General features: G+C 42.1%; 1 pseudogene; it reads left to right on the top strand.

Moving 5' to 3' along the window:
- Window positions 1-10,251: 10,251 nt before the first annotated feature.
- On the top strand, window positions 10,252-11,703 carry LOC100727857 (tyrosine-protein kinase Fyn-like; annotated as a pseudogene).
- The last annotated feature ends 1,245 nt before the right edge of the window (window positions 11,704-12,948 follow it).

The following is a 12,948-nucleotide window of genomic DNA, read 5'->3' as shown; positions in this document are numbered from 1 at the left end:
ATCAGTTCAGGAATGAAGTTATCAATGACCTGAAGCTAGAAGTATGCAGAATAGTTAGAGAAATGCTAAGCACCACCCAAGAAAAAACAGATGGTGGAATGGAAGAACAGAAAAATAGGGGAGAATTGTTTGATGGAGAAAACAGACAAAGCATAGAATACGTGAAGCAGGTTCAAAGAGACTACCAGGAAACTAAAAACTCTATTGAAAACTGGCATAACAGCTTGAGAGAAACTAAGGACAGACTATCTGATCTGGAGGGCATATTTGTAATATGGGAGAATGAAATGAAAAACTTCTTAAAAATAACAAAGAAACAAACAGCAATAATACAAAGACTAGAAGATGATAAGAGGATCCATAACTTAAGAATTAAGAATATAAAAAAAGAAGTAGGGACACAAACAAATGAGCTACAAAACCTACTCACAGAAATAATCCAGGAGAATTTTCCTAATTTAGCAAAAGGTAAAGATACTCAGATGTATGAGGCATACAGGACCCCAGCCACCTACAACCCAAACAGAGAAACACCCAGGCATATAATAATAAAAATTCCAGAAATCCAATACAAGAACAGAATATTAAAAGCTGTCAGAGACAAGAAGCAGACCACTTACAAGGGAACACCCATCAGAATTACAGCAGATTTCTCTGCACAAACCATCAAATCACGAAGAGTGTGGGGGGAAATAATTCAAGCTTTGAAAGATAATAATCTCCAGCCAAGATTGATATATCCTGCACAACTGTCCCTGGAAATTGATGGCAAAACAAGGTGCTTCCAGGATAAAGAGGAACTAGGGGAATTTGCAACCACCAATTCAACTCTACAGAGAATACTGCAGGATATTCTAAAAAAGAAAAATACAAAGAATCCAGAAATAGTGGCAGAGAGGCCACAATGAATGGAGCAGAAAAAATGAAGAAGACAAACTGACAACTAATGACAGAAAAAGAGCTCAACAGAAATGAGGCAGAGAAGATTGGATGATAGGAACAGCTATTTTGGAGAAAATGATGTCTTAATAGGTAATACTGATTTAGTATCATCTTGTTTTGAAGTCTCATCAAGCTTTTGTTCTTCTGTCTCCATTGGTCTAAACAGGTTGTATCTTATTGGATTTCATTATGTACGATAGTATAAGCAAAAACTTTTAAAGACAAGGAGATTATACAGAAACCATTGTTCATTTTCTGTTAGTTGGTTCTAAATACCCCATAATGCTTTCATTCCCTTAAATGGTTTTACATTGTTTTGATATACTTGATGCTACAGTATACAAAGTTATACTCAAAGATTTTAAGGAAAGAGACAATATGGTAACTACTTTTATGTCAGGATTATCTAGCGGTGAAACACTATTCTGCTTAAATGGTTATGTTTTGATCTGTGCTGTTTTGCTGTTATGCCCTCTTTTATCTCAATCTCCACTTCATTATTTACTTTTTTATTTTTATCCTTTTAATTAAGGGAAAAATAAATAAAAAATAGCAGGATATATTATAGTAACCCACTTTGACTTTCCATTATCTTGATTTAAAGCCCTGTGTACTCTCACCATCTTGTTTTTGACTGATGTCCCCCTATTCTGTTTTGCTTGATAGTACCAGGTTCAAAAGTTTAGGCAACAGCTGTGAAGATAGTGAGATTCATTATGACGCCCATTCTCGTTGACTTTTATCTACTTTTGAAGACCTATAATGTCTCCAATGTTTTGGTTTTGTCAGTTTTGTTCTTTACTGTTTTGTTCAATTTTATTATAACTGATGATATAGGCAATTCTATTAGAGATAGCGGGAGGCATTATGGTAACCATTGTTGATCACCTTGTATTATGCTTTTACGTTATCTATTATGTCCACCCTTTTGATTTGATTGCCTCTGTTCTGTTAGGTCACATTTGGTTCTACTCCCTTCCAAAAAAGTAATAAGAACTGTGGGAGCAACAAAACCCAAAATGTGTAATTGTTATTGTACAAAAGAGAGGAAAAGAAAGTGCTCTAAACGATATAACTGCATGTATATTTAAGTGTATAAGATAGAAAATGATATCACTGAGTTTTATTGGATCATTGAACAGAACTGTTTGCAGTCTCACTGTTGGAATGTCCACTTTACAAGCTTTAATTTTGTGACTTGAACAATTATTTCTAAGATGACAATATGTAATCCATTAACTAGTGATTTCCTACTGTTTATTTTTTTCTGTAAATCTGTATAACTTGTACCCTTTCTCTGCTTTTTTTTTCCTCCTTAAATAAATTTTTTTAAAAGTGCTTATTGCTTGTTTGATGCTGTTCTGAGTGTTTTTCGTGTGTTTTCTGATTCATTCCGCCAGACATAGCTGGGAAAGCAATGCCATTAAATTCTTTATTTCATCAATAAGAATACTGATGCACAGAGACACCGAGTGGCCTGACCAAGAGCACACAGCAGCCTGTTTCTAAGCCCATGTACTTAAACACTATGCTGTGCTTTCTTTTAGAGTTTGGAGCCAGTTCCATTTATCCCAGTGCTGCCCACATGTGTCAGAGGAAGTGCCCCTGTCACTTTACTGAGTGAATGAAAGAAGAAATAAATAAATGAAGGGAAATTCATTTGCTAAAGCATTCACAACTTCTGAGTAGCCCAAATTGCGACGTTAGAGGGTAGTAACAAGGTCTTAACCCCCAAACACACGGCTCATGCCAAGCCTGCTGCCATTCGGTCTGGAGTTTGTGGTTAACGCTGCTTGTTCTGGGCGCCCTTTCTTCTGGAGGAACCACCTGTAAGGAGGACTGCTGGATTCAGTCAGCTGCAAGGGGCGGGGATCAGCTGGCTCCCTGCATCCCACCCCAGCCTGGACTGGCGTTGTGGTGCAAAATGCGCCCCTAGCGGCAAGCCTTGTGGTTGCAGCTGAGGCCACCCTGGGAGCGCCCTGAAGACCCAGCTCTGCAGAGTAGGATGGAAGACAGGCATCCTCCCTAAGACTGGCTCCATCCAGCATCCACTTTGGAGACTGGGGGGCAGGTGTTTTTTTCCATAAAGAAAATAACATTTCTGAGGCTTAGGGACACAAGCTGGAGAAACGCCAGCCCCTGACTTTCCCAGAGGGGTCGGTGAGCGGCCATGTCCCCAGGCCTCGGCTTCCTGTTGCCTTGTGACACAGGCCCTTGCGGATGGGGAGGCCCACCTTGAGAGCTGAGGGACAGGGAACTCATCCCAAACCCAGGATTCATCAGAGGGGAAGAAGGTGGATTTCCAAGCCAATGAAGAGAGAGAAAAGGATACCCTACATCCAGGGAAAGGATGGAGCTCAGCCCTGCCTGAATCCGGGTCCCTGACAGCCTGCCCGTGGCATCTGTGGGTTCCCTTCTCCTGTGGCTGCCCCTGCGACTCCCTGGGGCCTGACTGCGCTCCTGTACAGGACGTGCGAGCTGGGGGCTGCACACATGAGGGCCCCATTCCAGCTTTGGCTCTGGCAGAGCCCTTGCCAGCCCAAGCTATCTCCTTCCCCCTGTTCAAGGTTCCTTCGGGGACAGCACTCCTGCCTGCATGATGCTACCAAGCTCTCCAGTGTCCTCCCCACACCACCAAGGCCTTGCTTAGTAAATGCACGATGCGGGCCTAGGGTGCCGGACCATCTGCTGTAAAAGTTCCCGCTGATGACCCAGTAACCGCCTTTACAGCCTTTGTGGATTATGGGACATGCTAATAGCTGACACCATTGGGTCTTAATTTCACCTGCTTCCTTTTAGTGTTTGGTTTGATCAACAAGCATTACTAGGATGACAATATTTAACATTTTTAAAAAGCCATTTATGTTGACTCAAGTAACTTTGATAACAATTGTCTGAGGAACCAGCTTCAGAGAGATAGAGTGATCCATCTAAGGCCACACAGCTACTGATTGGCAGAATTGGGATTCAGTCGGTGCTACTTCCCTTGTCCATCACCAGCCAGGACAGAGCTCCCAGGTTCTATTGTTTTTTAACTCTATGTGTGTGTGTGTGTGTGCACATGCGTATGCATTTGTGTGTGTGCATGCGTGTGTGCATTTGTGTGTGTGCACACACGTGTGTGTGTTTTGTTTATTGTTTCAGTTTGTTTAATTAAAAATTTCTCATACCCAACATATAGAAAGTGGAACAGCAGCATTCTGGAGCCAGCTGTGACTAGAAAAATCTAAGTGTGCAATATTTAGAAATTGGCAAATGGATCGTATTTGAGCTTCCTACTTCTCAGCATCCCTGCCAGAATATCAGTGTCCCTATCACCCCACTTCCTGAGCCACTTTCAGTTCTTCAGCCTTATTTTATGTATACCCCTACGCATTTACTTCCTTTGCCATAAGATTTGTTTGGACTCACATCCCATATATCAAACTTTATCCAAATGTAGTTTAATGTGTCCCTGCAGGATAGGTCACGTTTTGTAACACAGCCATCATGGCATTATTACACCGTTTTTAAAAACCTACAATTTCTTAATATCAAACACCATACCCCATAATGTATATTTTTGCAGGTTGCTGGTTTAACTCTAGATACAAACAAGGGTCACCCAGGAGTTTGGGTAATATCTCCAGTCTCATAGTCAATAAGTTTCTATTTTAGTTCTGAGGCTTCTGTAGGGAAGAACCAGGAGCCAGATAGGTTATGCGACAGAAAGGTATTGCTTCCCAGTTGTGGAGGCTGGAGATCCAAAGTGAGGTCTTGGCAGGGCTGGTTCCTTCAGCCAGCTCAGGGGAAAATCTGCTCTAGGCCTCTCTCTCAGCTTTTGGTGGTGGCTGGTCATCTTCGGTGCTTTTGGCTTACAGGTGTATCAGTACAGTTTGCCTTCATTGTCATATAGCATGTTTGTCTGACTCAGTTTCCCCACCTTAGAAAGATACCAGTTATAGTGGATGAGGGCCCACCCCAATTACCTCATTATTTAGTTACTTCTGTAAACACCTCTGAATAAGCCCATTCTCAAGTCAAGACACTAAGACTTTGACACAGGATTTGGGGGAAGCCAATCAACTCTTACCAGTTTCCCTCCCTCTCTATTTCCTTGCAATTTCATTGTTGGAGAGTCCAAGATATTGTCCTGGATCTTGCTTGTTTCTCCTGCGTGATTCCAGCTATAACTTGTTTCTCTGTTCCTCTGTATTTTCTGTGAACTGGTAGATAGACCTAAACCCATGATCAGACTCGGGGGTTAAAAGATGCAATTTTTGTTCTTTTTTTGCATTTTACCATCTGAAATTCCTTCATCAGAATGCGTTACTATTCACTGTAGTTGTTCTGTTTATTGTAGTTATTATTCTTTTTGAAGAGAGCCTCTTCAGGTCAGTTCCAGTATTCTGGTCACACAACTCCAAAAGTTCCTGACAGTCTCCTCACTTTCCAGTAAATCAGTGTGTGCTAGGTTCCTCTTGTATGCTTCTTGTTCCAGACCTGGGACGAGGTATTTCTTCAAGAAATGTTGAGTCCTTTTATTAGAAGTTGATACTTCGAGCCAAATATCTGAATGCTAGGAACACACATTGCTAGATTATTTATAGACTTTTCAGTGGGCAGTGGTGGGAAATGCTTTGCAAGAGAATATATACTATGAGGTCACATCATACATAAACTGTTGAATTTTACACTTGTATCTCTTTTAAATAGAAAAATCAGGATTCCTAATAATTTTACCATAATTATTTGTACATATATTCAAATTTCAGATGCACAATACTAATATAATTACCAAAGGAGCATATGATTCATAAGTATTACTGAACACAACTGAAAATTTATCTATAGTTGTTTAGTGTCTGAAATACTCCAAATGGACTCTTAAATCACAATGTTTTTAAGTCACATGAAATAGTTCACTACGTGGGTGACCCATCTGTACTAAATTAACAAGTTTACTTTGCTTTTGAATTTTTTTAAGCTCCAAAGAGGCAGAAGAAAATGTTGCTTTTGATTTTAAGTACTGCTTCTATTTCAATTTAATTTTATTTTGTAGTTACATAAAACATTTACATAGACCCAAAGTCAAATTTCCAAAATGAGGTAAACTCAGAGAATCTGGCCACCTCAATACATTCCTACTTCAAAGGGACTCTTCTTTCCCACACATAATCATTTTTACTGGTCTATCCAACCATATAAAAAGCTGGACAAATAAGATTTTCTCTGTCCATGTGTTTCCTCTCTTTCTTACACGGTTTAGCATTTTATCATGAAACTTTGCTTTTCTTCACTTCGTTATCCGAGAGCTCACTCTTTGGAGAGAGTTTAACCGTGAGGTCTTGCTTTTAATGACAATCTTCATCATCAAACACAAAACCATTTTGTGATCACAGCAGTTACAAGGCCAAAAGAGAGACGGACTGTCCCTATTGATGTCAGAAGGTTTTCATAAGTCAGAAAGAAACCACCAGTTCGAATGTCCTTAGGTAGTTATTATTGTTATCTGGGCTCTTTAGTGCACTCTGTGGGTGGCTCTCTATATTCTAAGAGGGCATTAATAACAACACTTGCCAATGGTTGTAAGGCCCTTCAGTGTGAGAAAGACACAGCAGGATGGACGAGGGGGACTGGGAGGACGCAGGACTGGGCTCTGTCCTGGTGTCACAGCATCCTAACGGTGTGACCTTGAGTGAGGGGTGACTTCATTCCTTTCACAAAGGGCTCTCTTGACAACTGAATTAAAAGTCTGCCCGCTGGCAGGAGCAGGATCTGGCAGACAATGGGGACTTAAAAGGCAATGCTTATTTTGTTATTTTCAATAAGCTCTTTCACATCCATTAGCTCATTGTAATTCTCAGAACAACCTTTTGAGGAAAGTATCATAGCCAGAATTATTTAGTTTTGGGTTAAATTTATGACACCATGGGGCTCTATGCTGGATTTAATAGAAATTTAGATACCTCTTTTATAAGCCACATTACAACTCATTATATCTGTGTGGTCTTGAACTACAGTTTCACTATATAAAATAAGGAGATTGTGACCAGGAATATCTGCTTTTCTGAAAGATTGCTTCTCATGTCTCTGATTTATTTATGTCATGGGTGGTCCTAAATTGAGAGTCATCTAACAATTCTAACAGGACCCTGAGAGGAATGTACGACCCGATGAACAGCAATCCATGATGTGATGCTGAAAACTCTCCTCCCAGAGCTATGAGCCAAAGACTCACCTCTGGGCCTGGCCATCAACCATGCCACCTCACTGCAGCCCTCCTTGCTGTCAGATGCCATGGGAAGCACAAACAGGCATCCAGCTACACAGCAGTTCTGAACCCTGATAGATTGTTAATCACCTTGAAACACTCCTCCCTTCTCCTCTCCTCCTGATAAAAGAAAGCCCAATGGGATTACCAGCCTGTACAGGATCTTAATACTATTCTTTTTAGACTGTTACATCCAGATGCCACCTGGTTTACATGTCTAGATTTAAAAGATGCCTCCTTCTGCTTGCAGGTTATGACCATAAGAATGAGGATGCTGAGTACACCTTGAGTTTACAGATGGAAGTAGCTCTGTTGGGAATGGAGTCTGACAGGATAGATGTGCTGTGGTCACCTTGGACAAAGTTATTTTGGCCAAAGCTCTCCTGCTATAGCTTCCTGCTGCTGTTTAGAAACCTGTCACCAGTGACACCAAACCTGCACTCCTAAGCTCCCTCTGGGGATCAGATTGACATAAACATGAACCTCAGACAAAAAATTTTACCCAGTACTCCTGGAAGATTCATGTTAATCAGAACCAAATCTACCCCCACTGTGTGTTCTGCAAGCTCAAACCACAGCACTGAAACCCATGACCCAGCAGCCAGCTCAGGCTGCAGTATCTGTGTTGCCCTGACCTCCCCCATTTAAAGATATACAGATAGACTTAGCACTCATCTATACCTGCTTGGGCTGGCTCAAGGCATTGCCTAACAGAGCTGAGAGGCAATAAAAATCTGTAGGATCCTGCTGTGAAAAATCATCCCTTGATATTGCCTACCCTTGACATTGGCAGAGACAATGAGCCTGCATTTGTAGCAGACATAACTAATCAAAAACTACATTTAGCATACAGACTGCAAGCTCTAAAAAGTTAAGAAAATAAAATATAACCCTACAAAAACAACTTGTAACTAGCTCCATAAAACTTTAGCTAAAAGATCAGCTATACCTGTAGAGACTCCTGGACACACTTAGAACCCAGGTGCATATTAACTTTACAATTTCAAAAATCCAGCTTTAGATCCACCTTTTCAGAGTTCTAGAAAATTTGCCTGAACTAGACAGCTCCTCCAGGACTCATTCTGAAGAGACAAAACACTCAAAACCCTTCTCTGGTCACTCCAGACACTCTCCAGTCTACACCCTACTGAAGCCTGAGGACACTGCTCCCAGGATTGCTCCCTACTCGGACACGTTACCTGCCTTGATCATTGTGTCTTTTCTGCTGACTTGCTTTGCCTTGTATCTGTGAATGATTGTCTCAAGAAAATAGAAAATAACCAGTAAGGCCCATGCAAATGATAAAGATTTAACAAGCACCAAGGCACACAGGACACTCTTCTAGGGTCCTGCACTGCCTTCTCAGAGTCAGCTTAGGGAAAGATCCTGAAACAACTCACAATCTCTTGATGGAAATTTTCAGTCTTGGGAACCTTGGCTAGGGCCCATCTTGGGGCCACTGACAACTCCGGTGTTACTGCTTCTAGTTGGGTCCTGTCTTAGAAGATCACATGTAACGTGCCCTGAGAAGATTTGCAAGAAAGCTAAAAGAGGGGGAAGATGTGCCCACCCCCAGCCAGTACACTTCAGTTTGTTGTTTGCCCAAGTAATAATTCTGGTTACACTTCTGTTGCTTTTGTTTCTTAGAAATGGATGGTCACTCTGATGCATAGCTGGTCACTGTGATGCATATTGTAAGAACCAATTCTCAGCTGACAAACCATTCTGCCTCTGTACTTTCTGCTTGCTTATCCCATGCAAGCCCTAGACTACCAGAGATCAGGGCCTCGTATTTTGAGGAACAATTGATTCCTAGTCAGTGTCTGATGATAAATAGATCTGCCTCTAAATCCTGGATGTCATTTCAGTGTTTCTGCTTCTGTTGCAATTTAAGTTGCAAGAAGGAACCGTAAGGCAAAACAGAGTTGAAACCTGACTTTTAGTTGAAGCATCCCTTTGAAAGGGAGCATTCCCATGACTCAGAAGTTCTTTTGAAATAAATATTCTCTCTGTAATGTCTTACACAATAAGGCACGGAGTTATGAAATGGTATTTTCAGAAAGACCCATTTCAAGACATTAAAGTGAGTGTGTGTGTGTGTGTGTGTGTGTGTGTGTGTGTGTGTGTACATTCTCAGTGTGTTTCCTTTGTCTCAGTGGTTCTCAAACTCATCTGGGCATTAGAATCCCAGAGATAATTTAATTTATTTTCAGGTGTGCCCCAGATCAACATAAGGAGACTTGGGGTGACACCTGGGTATAACCATTTTTCTTGCTCCAACCCACATGAGTTAACTAGTTAAGCAGATTTAGCAATTCACTCAGCTGAGTTAAATAGAATTCTTATTTTTAGTTTTTAGTTAAATTCATTATATCACAATGATATACATATACACATTTTTATAGGAGCGCAATTCATAATAGCTACATTATGGAAGGGACCTGTGCCCTACACTGTGCCCATGGATAAAGAAAACAGTGTTTGCATACACAGTGGAGTACTACTCAGCTATAAAGAAGGATCCACTTGAGTCATTTGTGGGAAAATGGATGACTATTGAGACTATGACACTAATTTAAATAAATCAGACACAGGTTAAATACTGAAAGGGTTCTCTGATATGACAAATCCAAAACATATTTTAAAAGCAAAACAAAAGAGATGGTAGGAAACAGGAACTTTCTTGGAGATAGGATGGAGACCTGGGAAGGGGGGGAGACAGAATGGGGAGGAATAAAAGTGACCAAGATGCCATACATTATATTACCAACTCCCTCAAAGCATCACAAACATATACTAATACAACTTTTTAAAAAAAAGAATGTATTTAGTTGAAGCACAAAGGCATTGCCCAGCCCAGAACAAGATCTGACCACTGGAAGCTCACAGAAAGAGGGTAGGAGAGGACCGAGTGAACAAGCTCCCAGTGCAACACAGTCATTTGAAGAAGCAAGATGCTGACCTGGATGCAGAAAAAAGACCATTCCCACCACTGTCTGAGAAGACATGAGCATGCGTAGTTAGGGATAGTTGATGGAAAGTTTGGAATTTAGACAATGGGCTGTGTGCAGTGAATGGATAAAGAAACAACAAAATTGAGGGCGGAGAAGGATGGCAGAGCTCCCAGTACCCCGCAGCAGCACCCAGCCCTGGCAGGACCTCCATCCCAAACACAGCACTGTCCACATGGCGGGACACCCAGGACTCACCACCTTTGGGGTGGAACACTTGGTCTCACACTGCGACTCAGAGTGATGCTGTTTATGAGTGAAGCACTGACCGAAGATGCCTAAGCTTTCACAAAAGAGAAAATTTTCAAATATTGAACAGGTTGGAAGGAGAGTGGTATGAAGCCTGCTCCTGGACCACTAGAGATGGGTTACATCCCCAGAAGTGATGTGGCTCCAGGTGACACTAACCGGGCAGAAGAGTGACAGCTTTTGTACTTTGGAAATCTAAGAGCTACCTTTCTTATCCTCAAGAGCAAAACCACCAAACGTGCCTGCTCACTTTCTACCCATGATTGTGGTGATCAGAAAGGAGATCATGCCGAACACTATCAAATTTGCAAACTTGACCGTAGTGGCTACTGCATCACCACCTGAGACCAGCCTGAAATACTTTGGCAGCTGCTTGGACAGCACTACTAAGAAAGAGAGTTATGTGCTTCTGCTTTCATTCATAGTCCCCTGTCACAAAGGAATGCCAAAGTTTAAGAATCTGTCTGTCACAACTGAAGATGTCTGGGAAATCCTTTGAGAATCCCTGCAGTTGATCAAGAGACTGGGAAATGGGCAGTTTGGAGAAGTTATGGATGGGTATGTGGAATGGAAAGACCACAGGCTTTCTTAAGCCAGGCACAGTGTCCCCTGACTCCCTGAGGAGACACAGATCATGAAGTTACAGCTGGACACATTGGTCCAGCTATTTGCGGTGGCATCTGAGAAACCCAACTACATGGTCATGGAGTATATGAATAAAGGAAGTTCTTAAAAGAAAGTGAAAGAAGAACTTTGAAATTGCCAAATTTTGTGGACACAGCAGCAATTCGCTGTGAAAATGGCTCACACTGAGTGCATGAATTCTAGCCACAGAAACCTGCAATCAGCAAACACCCTAGCAATGGACGGATTAATTTGCAAAATTGCTGACTTTGGGTTGGCCCAATTGATTGACGACAGTGAGTACTCAGCAAGACAAGGTGCAAAGCTCCCTATTCGGGGTGTGGTCCCTAAAGAATCCCAGGGTGGGAGGTTCACAATCAGTTCTCCTTGGAATCTTAAGAGCTGGTCGTCCAAGGAAAAGTGGCACACACAGGTGTGAACAATTGACAGATGCTGGAGTGGGTGCAGGATGCCACATGGCTGCCCATCTCTCTGCACAATCTCATGACCTACTGTTGGAGAAAGGACCCCAAAGAATGTGCTACTTTTGAGTACTTGCAGGGCTTTCTGGAGCACTATGTTACCGGCACAGTGGCCCAGTAGCCACCTGGCAAAAACCTGTGAGAGCTGGGCCTCCCTTTTAACCCCAGCAGAAAAACTACCCAAGATATGACTTGAGAGCTGTTGAACTTCCATGACTCTCATGAATGACACTTGTCCCCAGATCTGAACCTTCCCTATGAAGCATGAGACCGAGCCTTATGATTTTTCAGACTTTGGAAAAGACATCTTCTATTCAGCGTAAATAGTTACTCTGGTACCAATGATCTTAGTGGCTTTCCTCTTTTAAAAATGTAAATCCTCTATGATCATAACTGCCTTCACCTCTTTGTCCAAAACAATTTATTTTCATATTTTAACAACAAAAAACCCTCATTTAACTCATTTATAAACTGCAGGGAATGCAGTCATTTATAAAATGCAGGTGGTAATTCAAAGTCCAACACTTCACCCTTGTAATCCTCACAAACTCAGGAATTTAAGACAACTAACATGGCAAACTTCAACCTTTTGGAGTTTGAAGATTTTGGTGCGTCAAGGAGGAAATGGAAACCTCCATTCCCTGGAGATTTACAATGCCAAGGTACTGAACGAGGCACTGCCTCAGAAGAAAACTCCACTTGCGGTTGACTGGTCAACTTGGAGACACCCTGGGCTGGGAGCCATGGCAGTTTGTCACTTGCAGAGCCAGAACCTGGGGATGAGAGGCTTAGGTGAAGAAACTCCTGGAAGGACCCGGCAAAGGGCTGAGCGGATGTTACCTCAAGTTGTCCCGTGGTGAGCCATGCAATGTGCTTCCTGCCCTACACACATCATTCCCAATGAAAAGCATGGTGGGTCCTTCCATTTCCTCGGTCACCAAAGGTTGAAACTAAGAGGGACCTCAGAGAAGTCTCTTTCTGCAGGTTAGTGCCTTCAAATCTTGGAATTCTTTCTGCAAAAGAAGCTTCCACATAAATCCAGATAGTACAAGATGCTGAGGTAAAAACAGGGGAACACTTGAAGCTCAGCCTCTGTCTCCAGCCTTCCTCCAAAGGCCTTCAAAAGCCCCTCAGCCAGTGCACCAAGGCCTGCATGGCCATTTTGTATTTTTCTGAACTTGGACCAGAAGTAAGGGAAGAGCAGACCTGAGATTCAAATCTGTGTCTCCCAACTCATTGTCTTCTGGTCTTGTGGCCTGCTTTGTGTTCACAAGAAAATAACTCCAGAAAGCTGTGTCACCTATGTGAGGTCACTGGTCCCCCAAAATAGGGAATAGACCCTTAAAAGTGGCACCAGAATTACTCACTGGGCTGTCCTTTCTTCCGC

Source organism: Cavia porcellus, unplaced genomic scaffold (genome assembly GCF_034190915.1).
Source record: "Cavia porcellus strain 051 isolate PalLab524CR breed Dunkin Hartley unplaced genomic scaffold, mCavPor4.1 scaffold_13, whole genome shotgun sequence".
Lineage (NCBI taxonomy): Eukaryota > Metazoa > Chordata > Mammalia > Rodentia > Caviidae > Cavia > Cavia porcellus.
This window is presented reverse-complemented; position numbering and strand designations above follow the sequence as displayed.